The sequence below is a fragment of the Cygnus olor genome, chromosome 1 (genome assembly GCF_009769625.2).
Source record: "Cygnus olor isolate bCygOlo1 chromosome 1, bCygOlo1.pri.v2, whole genome shotgun sequence".
Classification (NCBI taxonomy): domain Eukaryota; kingdom Metazoa; phylum Chordata; class Aves; order Anseriformes; family Anatidae; genus Cygnus; species Cygnus olor.
In genome coordinates, this window is record NC_049169.1 from 121,164,897 (window position 1) to 121,178,419 (window position 13,523).

Consider the following 13,523-nt stretch of genomic DNA (forward strand, 5'->3'; position numbering starts at 1 on the left):
GGTGTGATTAAGTCAGCAAATGATGGAAGTTGATTATAATATGTTTTGAAATAGTTGCCTTTTGTGAACTCTTACAGAATGGTAAAGATCTGGAAAAAAAAAAAAAGAACAAATAACTACTTAATTAAGAGTTCCCTCCCACTCAGTAGTATATAATAATTCTATCTTTAATAACAGGTAAAAAATGAGCTCAAGCTATTAATTTGATTAAAGATTTTTGAAGTTCATGGCAGATAATTACCAAACTGTATTTGCCAGTAATAAAATAAATCAACCCTATAATCTGTAATTTTATCTGCTAGGGAATAATTGGCGATAGAGAATAATGAAATAGTAGCTGTGGTATATTTTGCGTTTAGTCTGGCTTTTGATTATGTCCCATCTGATTCTTCTCATTAAAAAAGAGTAGTAAGATAGCCACCATAATGCTGAAAAACATGCTCAGCAGTGGTGCAGTCAAACAAAGAGTCCCATATGACTTTTCCATGGTCTGGAGCATTTCCTAATAGTGACTCAAGTGGTTTAGACAGCATACATTTGTGTTCAGCATCTTTACAGCAGAGATATCTAGCAGTTTGGAGGAAAGGATTAGGATGAAATACAGTCCTGAAGAAATGGTCTCAATCGATTGATGAATTATGAGACAAGTGTGAAGTATTATATGTAGGACAGAAGTAAAATGTATGCATATAGAAAGGGGAATAACTGTGCAGGCAATAATAAAGCAGAGAAAAGCTCTGGGAAGTGCAGTGAATCACGAACAAAATGAGTCACCAACATGGTACTATTGCAAAAAGGAGGGGAAAAAAAAAAAGCAAATTTATTATGGCTGTGATAATGGAAGTGCTTGACAGAGAGTGAGAGGGTGAGAGTTGTAATTATTTTATTTTACTTGGCAAGAGTGAGGCTTTAGCTTGAATAATGTACTATCTCGGTCTTCTACATACAAAGAAATAGCCCCAGCAGCAGTCATCTGATCTAAGCTAATTTGAAATGGATTGCCAGTTAAGCTTTGTTATGGTCACAGAAGTTGTCACAGGAAACTAAAAGTAACCGTTGCTTCTACATCTGAAGAAAATGTGATGTTCTTTAGAATGTTACTTGCTTAGAAATGGCTGTTTTACAGAACAGCAAAGCTTGTAATTACTGAGGAAATCTAGTGCAAGTCTGCAGAAGAGGAACGAGAATTATGAAGGTTTTTAATTCTATGACCTATGAGCAGATGTTGTCAGTGTTAAGACTTGACCCAGTCATCTGAATGATCTAGATGTATTTCCTCCAATTCTAGTTAAGTGGAGCATATTTCAGCTACCTTTCAGTTCAATTCTATAAATAGTATTTATAGGTATATCTGAACTTGAGTTCAAAAACATCCAAGAGAAGTGCTAATCTCCCTCTACTTTATTGGGACCGTGAGGAAGGTCTCCTAAGCAGTATGGTTCAAATTTTACTCTGCCTCACGTGTCACCTGTGTTTTGGACAGGGTCTTTCTACTTCAACAATCTATGGAGGAAAACAAAACAAACAAACAAACAAAAAGATCTTTAAATCTTGGACAAATTGATCTCATCCTACAAAATCATTATGCATAACACCAAAATAGTTTCAGAATAGTCAGTCTGAAAAGGGAAATTGCGTGTGTCTGGTAAGCTTGGTAATACCTGTTAGCTGCCTGTGTGGTATACATGCAGAAAGCATGGTTTGCTCCTCAGTACAGTCATAGACCATGCAAGTTCTGTTTCTGTCTCGGATTTTCAGGAGAGAAATACAGGAGGCCCTGCCTGTATTCTGCTGTAATATAGTCAATAGCTGTGCAGTATCTTGGGACTGTGTTTCTCCCTCTTCTAAAGACCAAGATGTCTTGGGATAGGTGGTTTTCAGGACATCAACGTGAAATTTCACTTCTTGTGAAATCTACAGCTTATACCCCCTTCTTCTCCTGACCTATTTTTGGTGATTCAAATCCATCCCTGTTTCTAGTTGTGGAATTGATTTCAGTTAATGGGCTACTCCTGGTTAACAACTTCTCATCATTGTTAGCTTTGTAAAAGTACAATTAATTGTAGAATTGGTTTACATTCACTTCCATGTGGTTGTAGAGGTGCTCTCTTAAGAAAATTGACATAAGGGGTCTGAATTAAGACAGAAGAATATATCATGTCACTCACTTATCTTTGAATAGTGTAATCCAGGTCACTAATCAACTGTAAGATATTTAGGGTTGAATGAAATTGTTTTTAATTTCCCCCAGCCTACTGTTTTTTAAAACAAGCAAACAAAAAACTACTTATGGAGTCAAAGTAAAAACATAGTTGTGAATGCTCTAGATCTTAATTTGTGTTGGGTCTGCACTGCACTACCCCAAAGATTGTATTCCTTTCTTGGAAATTCAGTCTATAGACTAGTAGTCTATAGACTGCTAGTGCCTCTGTATGCTTATTCTTTCACTAAGCTTTGAAAATGCTCATGTTTGCAAGCCGTTTTCACTAATGTAAATGCTAATGTAAATGAAAATGATGTTTCTAATATGAGGAATAGTAAATTGTTGAAAAATAATTTTCCAGTATATGTCATTAGCATAACCTAAGAACCCATGTATATTTACATGGGGGAAAAACAAACAAACAAAAAAACAAAACACCACACTTGTTCAAATCATAGGCCTGGAGGAAAGTAGTAGTTCTTTTTCTGGCCATGCATGCAGTGACTCTGTAGTTGGAACATGTGTATCTACTTCAGACTCAGAAGCTCTCAGTTCAGCAATGAACTTGTAGGTAAGGAATCTAGTTTGTAAAATGAGATCTGTAAAATCTCTCAACCACATCTTTGTACATCTTTGCACATCCATGATGTGCAGACCCCAAAAACCTCTAGAGTCCAAAAAGTCCATGAAAGGGTACCTAGGAAAAGGTAGCAGAACTGTCAGCAAGATTACAATTGCTGTGGATGAAGCCATGTCTCTTCTCATACTTCTGTTTGCTTGTTGAATGGGGTGCTCTAAAATGAAAAACTGGGAAGAATGCAATTACAGGTCTCTCTTTAACAGCTTTGCAAAAGAGTAAGTTACTCTCTAATGCCTACTCCTTTTACTAGCCAGAAATTGGATTATACAGAAAATCTGTGCATTAAAGATTGCAGTATGTGACTCATCTAAATAAGCAACTCATCAGTATTTCAATAAGACAGGCCAAAAGTTGGCTTTTAATGTTCGTGAGACAAAACACTTAGTAATTCAAAACTATAGGAGAAATTGAAGAATGTAATCCAAGAGACCTTTGTATTTTCCCTGTTCTAACCATAGACACTTGCATGATTTTCTTTAGTGATACCTTCTTGATTTACAATCTAAATGGCATTCAGTAGCTTGAAACTCAAAGCAACTTTAAACACGTGGAGCGTATTACTTTAATATTTTATTCACAAAGAGATTCTCTTTGTCCTCAAAAGAATTTTATTTATAAAGTAATGAGGTTCTGCAGGGTTTACATAAGAGTAGCACAGGAACATATTATAACCTAGTTTTTAATAATAGAACTATAATTAGAACTTTCATAAAATATATTTCACGTCCTGGATAATATAGCTTTTGCTCAGATTCCAAACTTTTAAAATTTGAAATAATGAAAGTGAATCACAGAATCTTAACTATGTTTTTGGGGAGAATGCTAAAATGTCAGGAGCCTTCAAATGTAGCAACTGTCTGATGGAACTCTGAAACATGCACAACTGTTACTGTAACAATGCCTCTACCATATTTTAAATAAGCTTGTGTGGCCTTGCTGGTTAAACATTTTTAGTTGTTCATTGCATAATAGGCTTCAAAATACGAAGCATTCCTGAAGGTAGAAATGTTCTTTATTTTCATGTAGGAAAGAGTCTATAAATAACAAAATTCCAGGACCAAAAACAAAACCAAACAAACAAAAAGACACAGAAAAGGAAATATATAAATATATAATATAAATATATAAATAAATACTGGTAATTTATTTTGTTCCCTCACTATGGAAAAGGTGTTTCAAAGTACTGACAATTTTAATAACAGCAATAAAAGGATCTGTTCTCAGTACAGACAAGACAATCAGCTAAACAAGGTCAATTTTGGTAGCTTCAATTTATGTTATACCCTTATGGATAACTTGAGTTTTCTGAACTTATTTTCAACAGCTTACCCTGTAAGTGGGTTTCATAAAAGGATGGTAGTTTGTGAATGAATTTTCAACATTTTAAGCTGCAGTATCAAAAAACAGATGTTCATAAAATCACTTGTAAATTCAGAAGTTTAACCATGTTGTCCACATTTCTGCTAGAAAATGGTAGAAAATTCCACTACATAAGGAAGATGTTATATATGACTGCATTTTTTCATGCAAACACTGGAATAATTAATCTTCAATGAGGTAGAGTCAAAAATCAGAGAATGATAGATTTTTAGGGAGAAAAAATGAGGTAATTTTTGATAGTTTCTGTACCTCATGTTTTGGTTTTCCACTGTTGTTACTGAACAAGGTAGAATATGAAAATAAATTTAAAGATACCCAGTATTTCATTACTGAGCTTCAAGGAAAACCAAGACTCTTCAGTAAGTAATCATTGTAGTGGAAAACTGAAACTATGAAAAATGGCATCTTTTTATAAGCAGATGGAAATACTAGGAAAAAAAAGGCGTGGTTTGTGTGGTGACTATGAAATTAGATTCCTATTATTGTAGTAATTGTGTGAAGAAACATAATAAAGACATAGCCTGTGTCAAAGATAGCCAGGTTGACAGCCTAATTTATGATACAGGGGGCTAGTAGAGTAACACTCAGTAAAACAAAATACGTTTTTTGCTCATTAAGTTGTTTGAATATTAGCTAGATGGTTTATGCAGGGATAGCACAAACTGAGAAGGGTACAATACTCTCAATGTTAGTCAAACCACATAGCAGTCTAAATACTCTCCTAATTACCCTGTGTTCATATGTGGATTATATGATATGAGGTGAGGGTCGGTTGCAGTTCTTCCTCTGCTCTTGAGTTCATGGACAACCTGAAGTTATTCAAGACTCCTGTTCACTTGAGTGGTTTCTTGAGATTGTAGCTTAAATGCCTTCTACAAATCACACAATGAAAACGATTGGCACAAATGAAATGTTTACTGACTTTTTGAGGAAGTATGTCAAATATTTAAGGTACAGAGAGACTGAACTTCCCTTAGTCTGATATCTGATAGAGAAATTTGCACTGCTGCTTTTGCTTACACACCTGCCCAGTTTTCTGTGTTATCATTAAAAATGACATCAAATTAAAACAAATAAAAAAAGACACTTGTGACAAAGTGAACTCGAAGAGACGCAGGGTTGGAAGCAGTCTGTTGAAGAGAACAGAGTAGTCTGGTGGGGAAGAGAATAGTTTAATCTGTAATTTATGTGAAAATATGTTAGCCACTATGGCTAATCTACTCCAAACTTCACCAGTTTAAATTCATCACTTAAGCTACATTTTTGGACTACAATTAATAATCATGAAAAGGAGCTGGAAGGGGGCTGGCAATGAATCACAAACAAACAACAACAAAAACAAACAAACAAACAAAGAGGTTTAGAAGGTTCACTATTTATCCTGTGCAAACTACTATCTTGACGATTAACCTGTAGGTCAAATGAAGACAGTTGCTTAGATGGGTTAGTGAGCAGTGGGAAAATTAAAATTAAATATTGTATTTAGGGGTCCATATCAGTGTGCTCAAGCTTCATTGATATCTGTTGGCATGTTGTGTTTTGTAGAAGCAGAACAGTAGTCACATATGCACTTCTAAGAGGGGACTGGCAAAGAAGATCCATAATTTTCACATATAAGAATAATCAGTAGGGTATGCAGATGGTGTTGGATTTCAGTTTTTAGAATTGATTTCTAACTAGTGCATCACCATTGCCTTTGCAGGACGACCTTCAATATCATTGTAGAGAATTTCAGAAAAGTTAATTCAGAGAGCTGTGATGATCTAGCAATTTACAAGCATTTATTGCTCTCACAAAAGCCTATCAAAGAAACAGAGTGAATAAAACTTTCCTAGCTCCACATCGCCACATATTAGCCTGCAGTCATTCCCAGCCAAAAACATTTGCATCTAGCTAATTATTTATACAGTGTGTTGAACCAGTACCTGACACTGCAGTGTAGATGTCCCCTCAATCTGCCTAATTCATCCAGCCTTTTGACAGTTTCTCAGCTAAACCACAGAAACCAGAGTGAGCTCTTCCTACATTGCCTGATACTCTGTTCAAGTGGAATTAAGAGTCAGGAGGTATCTGAACACTTTGTGTTTACTTATTTACATATTTTAACAAATGCAAACTAGTCTCAATTGCATTCATTCTCAATTACAGAATTAAAAAAAAAAAAAAGGCTTGCTCTTTTAAGTTGAGGTAAAAGTCTTATGGAGAAATGTTGCATTTCTCAAGTCATGAAGTAGAATGTATTGTAATTTTACTGCATATTCATAATATGGATTGCTTTAAAAGCTTCTGGGTTTGTGCTTATATCCATTTCCTGATTTGGGTCAGTGGCGTTATGCTGAATTTCACCAAAAAAACAAAGTTGTGCTCTATTCAACAAAGGAGCACAGATTTGGGGATAAATGTCAAGGAACATTGGATATCCCATGTAAGATAAATTCAGGCATCATTTTATATATTCACCTCTTATTAATCAAGAATTCCGGGACAAAGAAAGATAGACTGTTAGTAAAACCCTGACATTGCATCTGTGGTGAAACCCTGATCAAATCTTTAATGGCAGCATACTAAAAGTGGATACAGTAGGTGTTGGCTGAACCATAAACTAAGCATTGGTAATACCTGCAGAAAACTGTCAGAAAATCGTACAGATTTAAAATTGCATCATGTTTGTAGTAAATCCAAAAAACTTACAATTCATATTATTTGTTATTGGTAAGACAGCAAGATTGATATTCATCTATCCTGAATACCTAATTAGTCTGTTCAGTTTTGTTCTCTGTTGACAGCCTTTTAAGATGCTTCTCACAGTGAAGGTGATGAGCAAGAGTAGTTTAGTAAGGTGGGAGCCAAATGACTTTCCTCTTCTACATTGTGGCAAATAACCAGAACTCTCATTGAAGATTAATAGTGCTTAACTTTGCTTTTCAGCTCTGTGTGATCAACGCTACCCTTGGGATACATAGTGTTTTAAAATACCAGACTTCCTTATGCCAATAATCTTTTTATAATACGTCTTGCAAGAGCACACCAAAGGTCTATCATGTCTATTCTGTGTTATTAAAGCAACAGCTTTTCATCTTTGTTTGAAGCTAAATGTTGTTTAAACCCAGTATAGAAAGCACATTTGCATTGTGAAGTGTTAAATTATTTTCCTTTTTTGGATGTCTCCAGAATACACAAGCAAGTGTCAGGAAAAGCACAGGCTCAGAATTATTTGCTATTTTTTATAGTAAACTTCCTGTTAGGTGTCCATATTTTGCATCTTTTTTTTTTTTTTTTTCCTAATGTTGCAACAAGATGGTATGCATGCTGTGTGAATATTTACTATGTTTCAAGTCAGTTTTCTTTGGAATGAAAAATAACTTTTAATTAATTATGAAATGCTTTTTAAGGTAATATAAATGGCAATATGTCCATTTATTTTACTCAGAATTTTATTCTAGAACTCTACTATGTATGAATATACTTTAATAGATTTTTGTATGAATTTAGCATGAATGGAAGTTAAGGACACTTTAGAGGCACAAGCATCTTCTGCACGTAACGTCACCTCTGTGTACAAGCTTTCAAATTTGTAATGTTGATGACTTCTTACATTCTGTTTCCGATATCATTTTTATCTCGTTGGAAAAATACTAAGGGCACGTCTCCTTTATCAATTTAATATTTATCAATATTTAAGTCTGCCCAATCTACATAGGCTTGGATGCTGTCAGGGAATAAAATACAGGATGAATCCCTTTGCATTTACTCTGAAAACAAGGAACGCCAGAAGTCGCTTGGTGTCTCAATGCAGCATGACAAAAACAAAGCACTATTTAAGAGGGAGGTCTTCTCTATTTCAACATCAGAAGTGCAAGCTGCATGACCCACTGCGGCAGTCACTCAGCTGGAGATGCCTTTAAAACTGTCAGTACCAGTCCCTTGCACTGAAAACCCAGAAGGTACAAAAATGTATTTGGTTATGCTTCAAAGGCTCAACAACAGATATATGAAGTAAACAAAATACTAATGGGACTCTCTGTATTGTTTGTGGATGTGTTTTCTTATTTTTAAAAAGCTGGTGTTCAAACAGCAGAGGTGTTGCTACATATGTGGGAAGGGACGGGGTTCTCAAACGCTTTTCTTCCGTAACATTCTCCCTTTGCCAGGAGACTTTACACCTTTGCCTGCTTTTTTTTTTCCCCCAAACGTCTAAATGACTGCAATTAAACAAGACAGCTCTTGGAGAGCAGATTCTTTTCACTTTGATGAAAAGTGAAACTTCTCCTTCCACTCTATTATCTGCGGGTCTTTCGGCAGGCTCAGGGAGCGTAGTTACTCGCCGTGTCTCTCAGCAGACCCTTTGCTTGCAAGCTCGGAGCAGCTCTGCTCCCTTGACTGCACAAGCAGGGACATGTTTTCTGTGCTTTCCCTTCACGTGCTTAAATTCAAAACTAGCTACAGTTCAGGAGCAGCTCTTCCTTGTGGAGTGTGGGGGTCTGTCTCCACCAGAGCTTTATGTCCACCTCAGAGCCTGACCCTGGTGGTGGCCATGCAAGCTCCTGGCAGGGCACCAAGGCCACCTTGTGTTTCTCCACAACTGCCCTCAGTGGGGAAACCTCCAGCAGTTAGAAAGCATTACAGCTGTCGCTGCTGCAGCCTAGCCACTGAAGATGATGTAATACTCTTGGTATCTTTTCTTTGCACATATAAAGGTTGTGTTTCTTTTTGGAATCAAATTTTAAGGCTTAAAATGTTTTCCACTGTAGGTGACTTCCCTTCCAAAACACGTGAAAGCAAATTATCTTAAACAATAAGCATTTGCCTGACCACACATTTTCACCGTTAGAAACGTCTGAGTGAATACAGAATACATATTAAACATTTCTAAAATAATGTAGTATGCCAGACCTTTAATTTGAAATTTCAGAGGAGATTAGTGGAAGTAGGAAGCTTGACTAAAATATATACACTTTTATTATGTTAAAATCTTTTGTCTTTGCATTCTTGTTTTTGTAGCCATTCTTGCAGAATATCAAAGGTTCCCTCAGATGCATTAAACATGCCAAAGCAAGCAAAACAATCACTACTGTTAGCAATAGAGGGCACTGGACTTTCATTTCTAATATATCTTACTGGAGAAGAAAATACTCAAGCTAAATCCACTGTTTTCCTGCTCAGATTTGGACTTGCACCACATAGTCTGTTATTCAAATACTCATATATTTTTACTGCACTGTAAGTCAAAAGTATTAATCTAAATAAAACTAAATAGAAAGCTATTCTCTTGAAATTATTTTTGTGTAAGTATCTCGGGGTTGAAGGAGCAAGCTAAATATAGCACTACAATATTGGTCTCAGTGGTACATATGTCTTGCTTGCAAATTTGTAAACATTTACAAATTTGCATGATTGTTGCTGGCAGTAGACATCATCATTTCCATGCTCAGAATTCATTACCATTACATCTAATCATCTTCAAAACCTCCAAAGCAAAACTCTTCATACAGGCAAATAAAACTTTAGTGAATTTATACTCATGCTGAAAGTTCAAAAATAAAAACATGAGAAAACAGCATTTTGTTTGAACCCACTTACTTTATATTATGTAAATACACTGAAGCCCAAGCAAATCATACAAACCATTCCTCCTATCTGCAAAACATGCATCACATTCAATGGAGAGGGGAAAAGAGAAGGTACAAGCACGTACACTTAGGAGTGGGGCACCTATCCAGCATACATCCTTGTCTCAGTGTCACGGCACGCTAGTCAGTGAGGCTGAAAGTCAGGGGGTAGCTTGTCAGCTACCAGCCTAGCTGCATGCTGTAGCCCACAGGTGGGACCTCTGGTGAGCCACTGCCCTCCCTGCTGCTGTGTATCATTGTTAAAACTTCTGCCTGAGGTCCTAAGTATATCCTGTGCCTCTCAGCCAGTGTCACTTCTTTCAAGGAGCTGCCTTTGAAATCAGGAAGTTTGGCCGCTCCTCCTATGTGTATGAATGCATGAAATATTTTTCAACAAGAACGTCTTAAAAACAAAACTCCCCAAACTCCAAAAGACTCAGTTTTAGACAGACTGCATTCATGTTATAGAGTGCATTTTTGGATTTTGATGTTTCAATGCTGGTGATGATTAGATGGTTCTCAGTTCTGTAAGTACTTACGTTTTTATGTACTGCTTTCTTTATTATGCTTTTAATACCTGTGTTGCGCACAAAGAATTTTTATGCCTTCAAAGGATATACTTACTGATGGACATGATTTTATACCTGCATCAAACTCAACTTTTACTGAGGTTAATTTCTTTAAACCGCATGCCTGTATTTTAGGTCCTACTGTGGCATGAAAACATAAAAGATGATACTATAAAAGATGTTCCTCTGGTAGAAGGACATTATTAGAAATAATAATGTTATTTGTACGTGGTTGCAAATAATTTTATCTGCTCAAGACCTTGTATATTTATTTTTACATCTCAAGGTGCTCAGTCAGATCTTGGTGTTTCCGGCCCAACACCTCAAGACTATGTGTAACTGTTACAGCTGCTTTACTCTGTTCTTTCTCTGATCATATGTATGGGCTCTTTTGAAAGGGAAAGACTGTGACCTTGCACATGATATCTGCAGTTATTTCTCAGTAGCAGTGGTAAAATTGATGCAGGCACCCTATTAAGTCTTTGCTTAGAGAATTAGGCATTTAAAAAAAAAAAATCCTTTTTTTTTTTTTTCAGCTCTGGAAAGGTTACCTGATTTGTAAATCTTTTTTTCTTGTTTCAGTATCCCAGTCCAATTAAATATTGATATTCACATCACTGACTTTGCTAATACTTTCAATTTTTTCAAAGATCTACATGACAGGTGTTATTACACAGAATAGCCATTTTTCTTTTCTATTCTCTTTTCATAGTGTGTTTGATTGATTTGCCAGTTTAAACCCATCACATTTACTTCCTGGTAATACTAGTGGCAAGCACACACAGCTGAGTTAAAAGTAGGATACTTTTAGTGTTCTCAAGTACTTAGCATTGGTTCTATTGAAATTAAGTGTTTAGAGAAGACATTTTTCTCAAATCATCTTAAAAAATAAAAAATACCTTTATATAAGGTTATCAGATGTGGCTTTTTACCATCTCATATGCTTTGGGATACTGAAACAGCTTTCAAGAAATTTCTTCTAGTATTTTTGCATAAGGGAAAGACCAGTACATCCCTTTTTTGATATGTTGTGATCTTTAAGCTTCAGCTTAGAAGCAAGTTGACCAGTGCTGTCTGTCGTAATTATTGATATAGACTAAATGAGCATTTGTATTCTTACCTGACTGTATCTTTGCCATATAAATGCTAAATATTACTTTTATATACTATATTAAAAGCTATACTTACGCCTGGTAAGAGTTAGGAGTAAATGTTGCATCTCCTTGAGGCAGTTAAAAATAAAAAAGACATTCCTCATAAAGTGAAAATTATATCTAGATCAGTAAAACAGAAAAAGACTGTCTCTGGAAAGTTGCAGTTAATACAAGAGTTTAAAATAAGATTTTTTTAATGCTTTATTATTATTTTTTGGGGAAAACTTTTATGCTAAGAGCTTAAAAATTAATAAAACCAACATTTTCTAATACCTCACTTGCAGGAAACATGCCAGGGAGTCCATAGCAGGCTACTAGATGATCAGCCTTTTTCAGTCATGCACACATGAATCACACTGACTCATCTGTGTACTGACCGCACAACCCAGCACCTTTTCAGCCATCAGTGGCAGCTGGCAATCATGGTCTCCCATGTGGCCCAGGAGGTGACGGAGTGATGGTGCCCACGCTGCTGGCGGTGGTGGGTGAGTGCAGGTGATCCCAAGGTGCGCTCTTACCAAGTTGGACCTGGCTCCACACACACAGCTTCTCACACTGGTGGCTGGCTCTACCCATGATCTCCTCCAGGGTCTCTGAATGTGATCTGCTATGGTTAGTCCTTACTTTGGTGATCTCTGGTCTCACGTGGCGTCACATAGGTCCCCCAGTTGGATATTTCCTCATTCATCTTGCCATGATTTTATCCATTGTCATTGTTTTCCACCAGGTGATGTGTTAAATCACCTTAAAGGCTAACAGTTGCTTTTTGTTGGTAGTGGTGGACCACTCACATTAAAGCTATGGTTTGCATGAATGTATGGGGAAAAATTGAGGTGGTAAGGGAAGGCCACAGGTTAGTAGCTGAACTTTTTCTACATTTGCTTACTCTAGAGGAGACACGGAAGCTTCCTTCATTAGTACATTTCTTTGCACAGCATGGTTCTGAGGATCTGTCTTAAGTTCAATGGCATTAGAAGTCACTTCTAAAAGGAATAGAAGTACAAAATTGCAGCAAAGAGTGGATCAAAGGAAACATATATAAAGCTGTAAGCCATTAACTTTGTTTGCAATCTGTGGCTTATTTAAACCTTGTAACCAAAAAATGGAGGGTGTTAATGATGCTCATGCACTTGGGGAGCTATAAAGAACTGTTTCTATATGTGGCAGTAATGGTGCAAATTTAGACACATTTCACAATTGCATTAATTCTTCAGAAGAGTCAGTACTAATACATACATGCAAGTGATACAGAAAAAAAGTGAGTATCTGTAAATATTTTGATATTTTCCTCTTGAAAAGATGAAATGAAAAAGACCTTGTGTTTCAAAAAGCTCTTTGCTGTAAGACAGAAAACAAAGGATAAAAATGAAGTCAGCTCACACAATGGAGAAAGATTAGCAGTGGAGTTGCATGCAAATCTGTGTTGGGATGGGATGACAATTATCTGGTAAAGTGATATGGCAGAACTACTGATGATTCAGAATCATTCAGGTCAGATAGCAGGCCTTCTGCAAGCTTTTGGTTGTTTACATGATATTGAGTGGCTAGGTGATTAAATGGCAAATGACAATCAGTACCTGTTTAAAAGAAGAAAACAAAACAAAACAAACAAACAAACAAAAAAACACACAAAAACAGATAACGCTTATGTTGTTTTTACCTTTCTGCATACTATATATCCTAAATGATGTGTTACCACCCAGAGCAGTCTACAATTAGTCACATATCTTTCCCAATGAAGCTCAAAAAAACCTCGTTCACTTAGTTTTTGATCTTTCAAATGATGTCACCATGAAATGTAACTCCATCTTGAATATGCTGAACATTATGGAGTTTAGGAAATTCCTAACCATAATTTCACACAAATTAGGGCATTATTCTGAAACAATATATGATGTACTGCTTGTCCTATTCGTTCATATATTTTTTTTTTCTTAAGGGTTCTGTGCTGGCCACCAGCAGGGATGG

At 36.2% G+C, this 13,523-nt stretch overlaps 1 protein-coding gene across 13 annotated transcripts in view; it reads left to right on the forward strand.

Annotated features, from left to right (window-relative positions):
- Positions 1 to 13,523, forward strand: part of DMD (dystrophin) — a 1,063,969-nt gene that overhangs the window by 115,907 nt on the left and 934,539 nt on the right. The window lies entirely within an intron of this gene.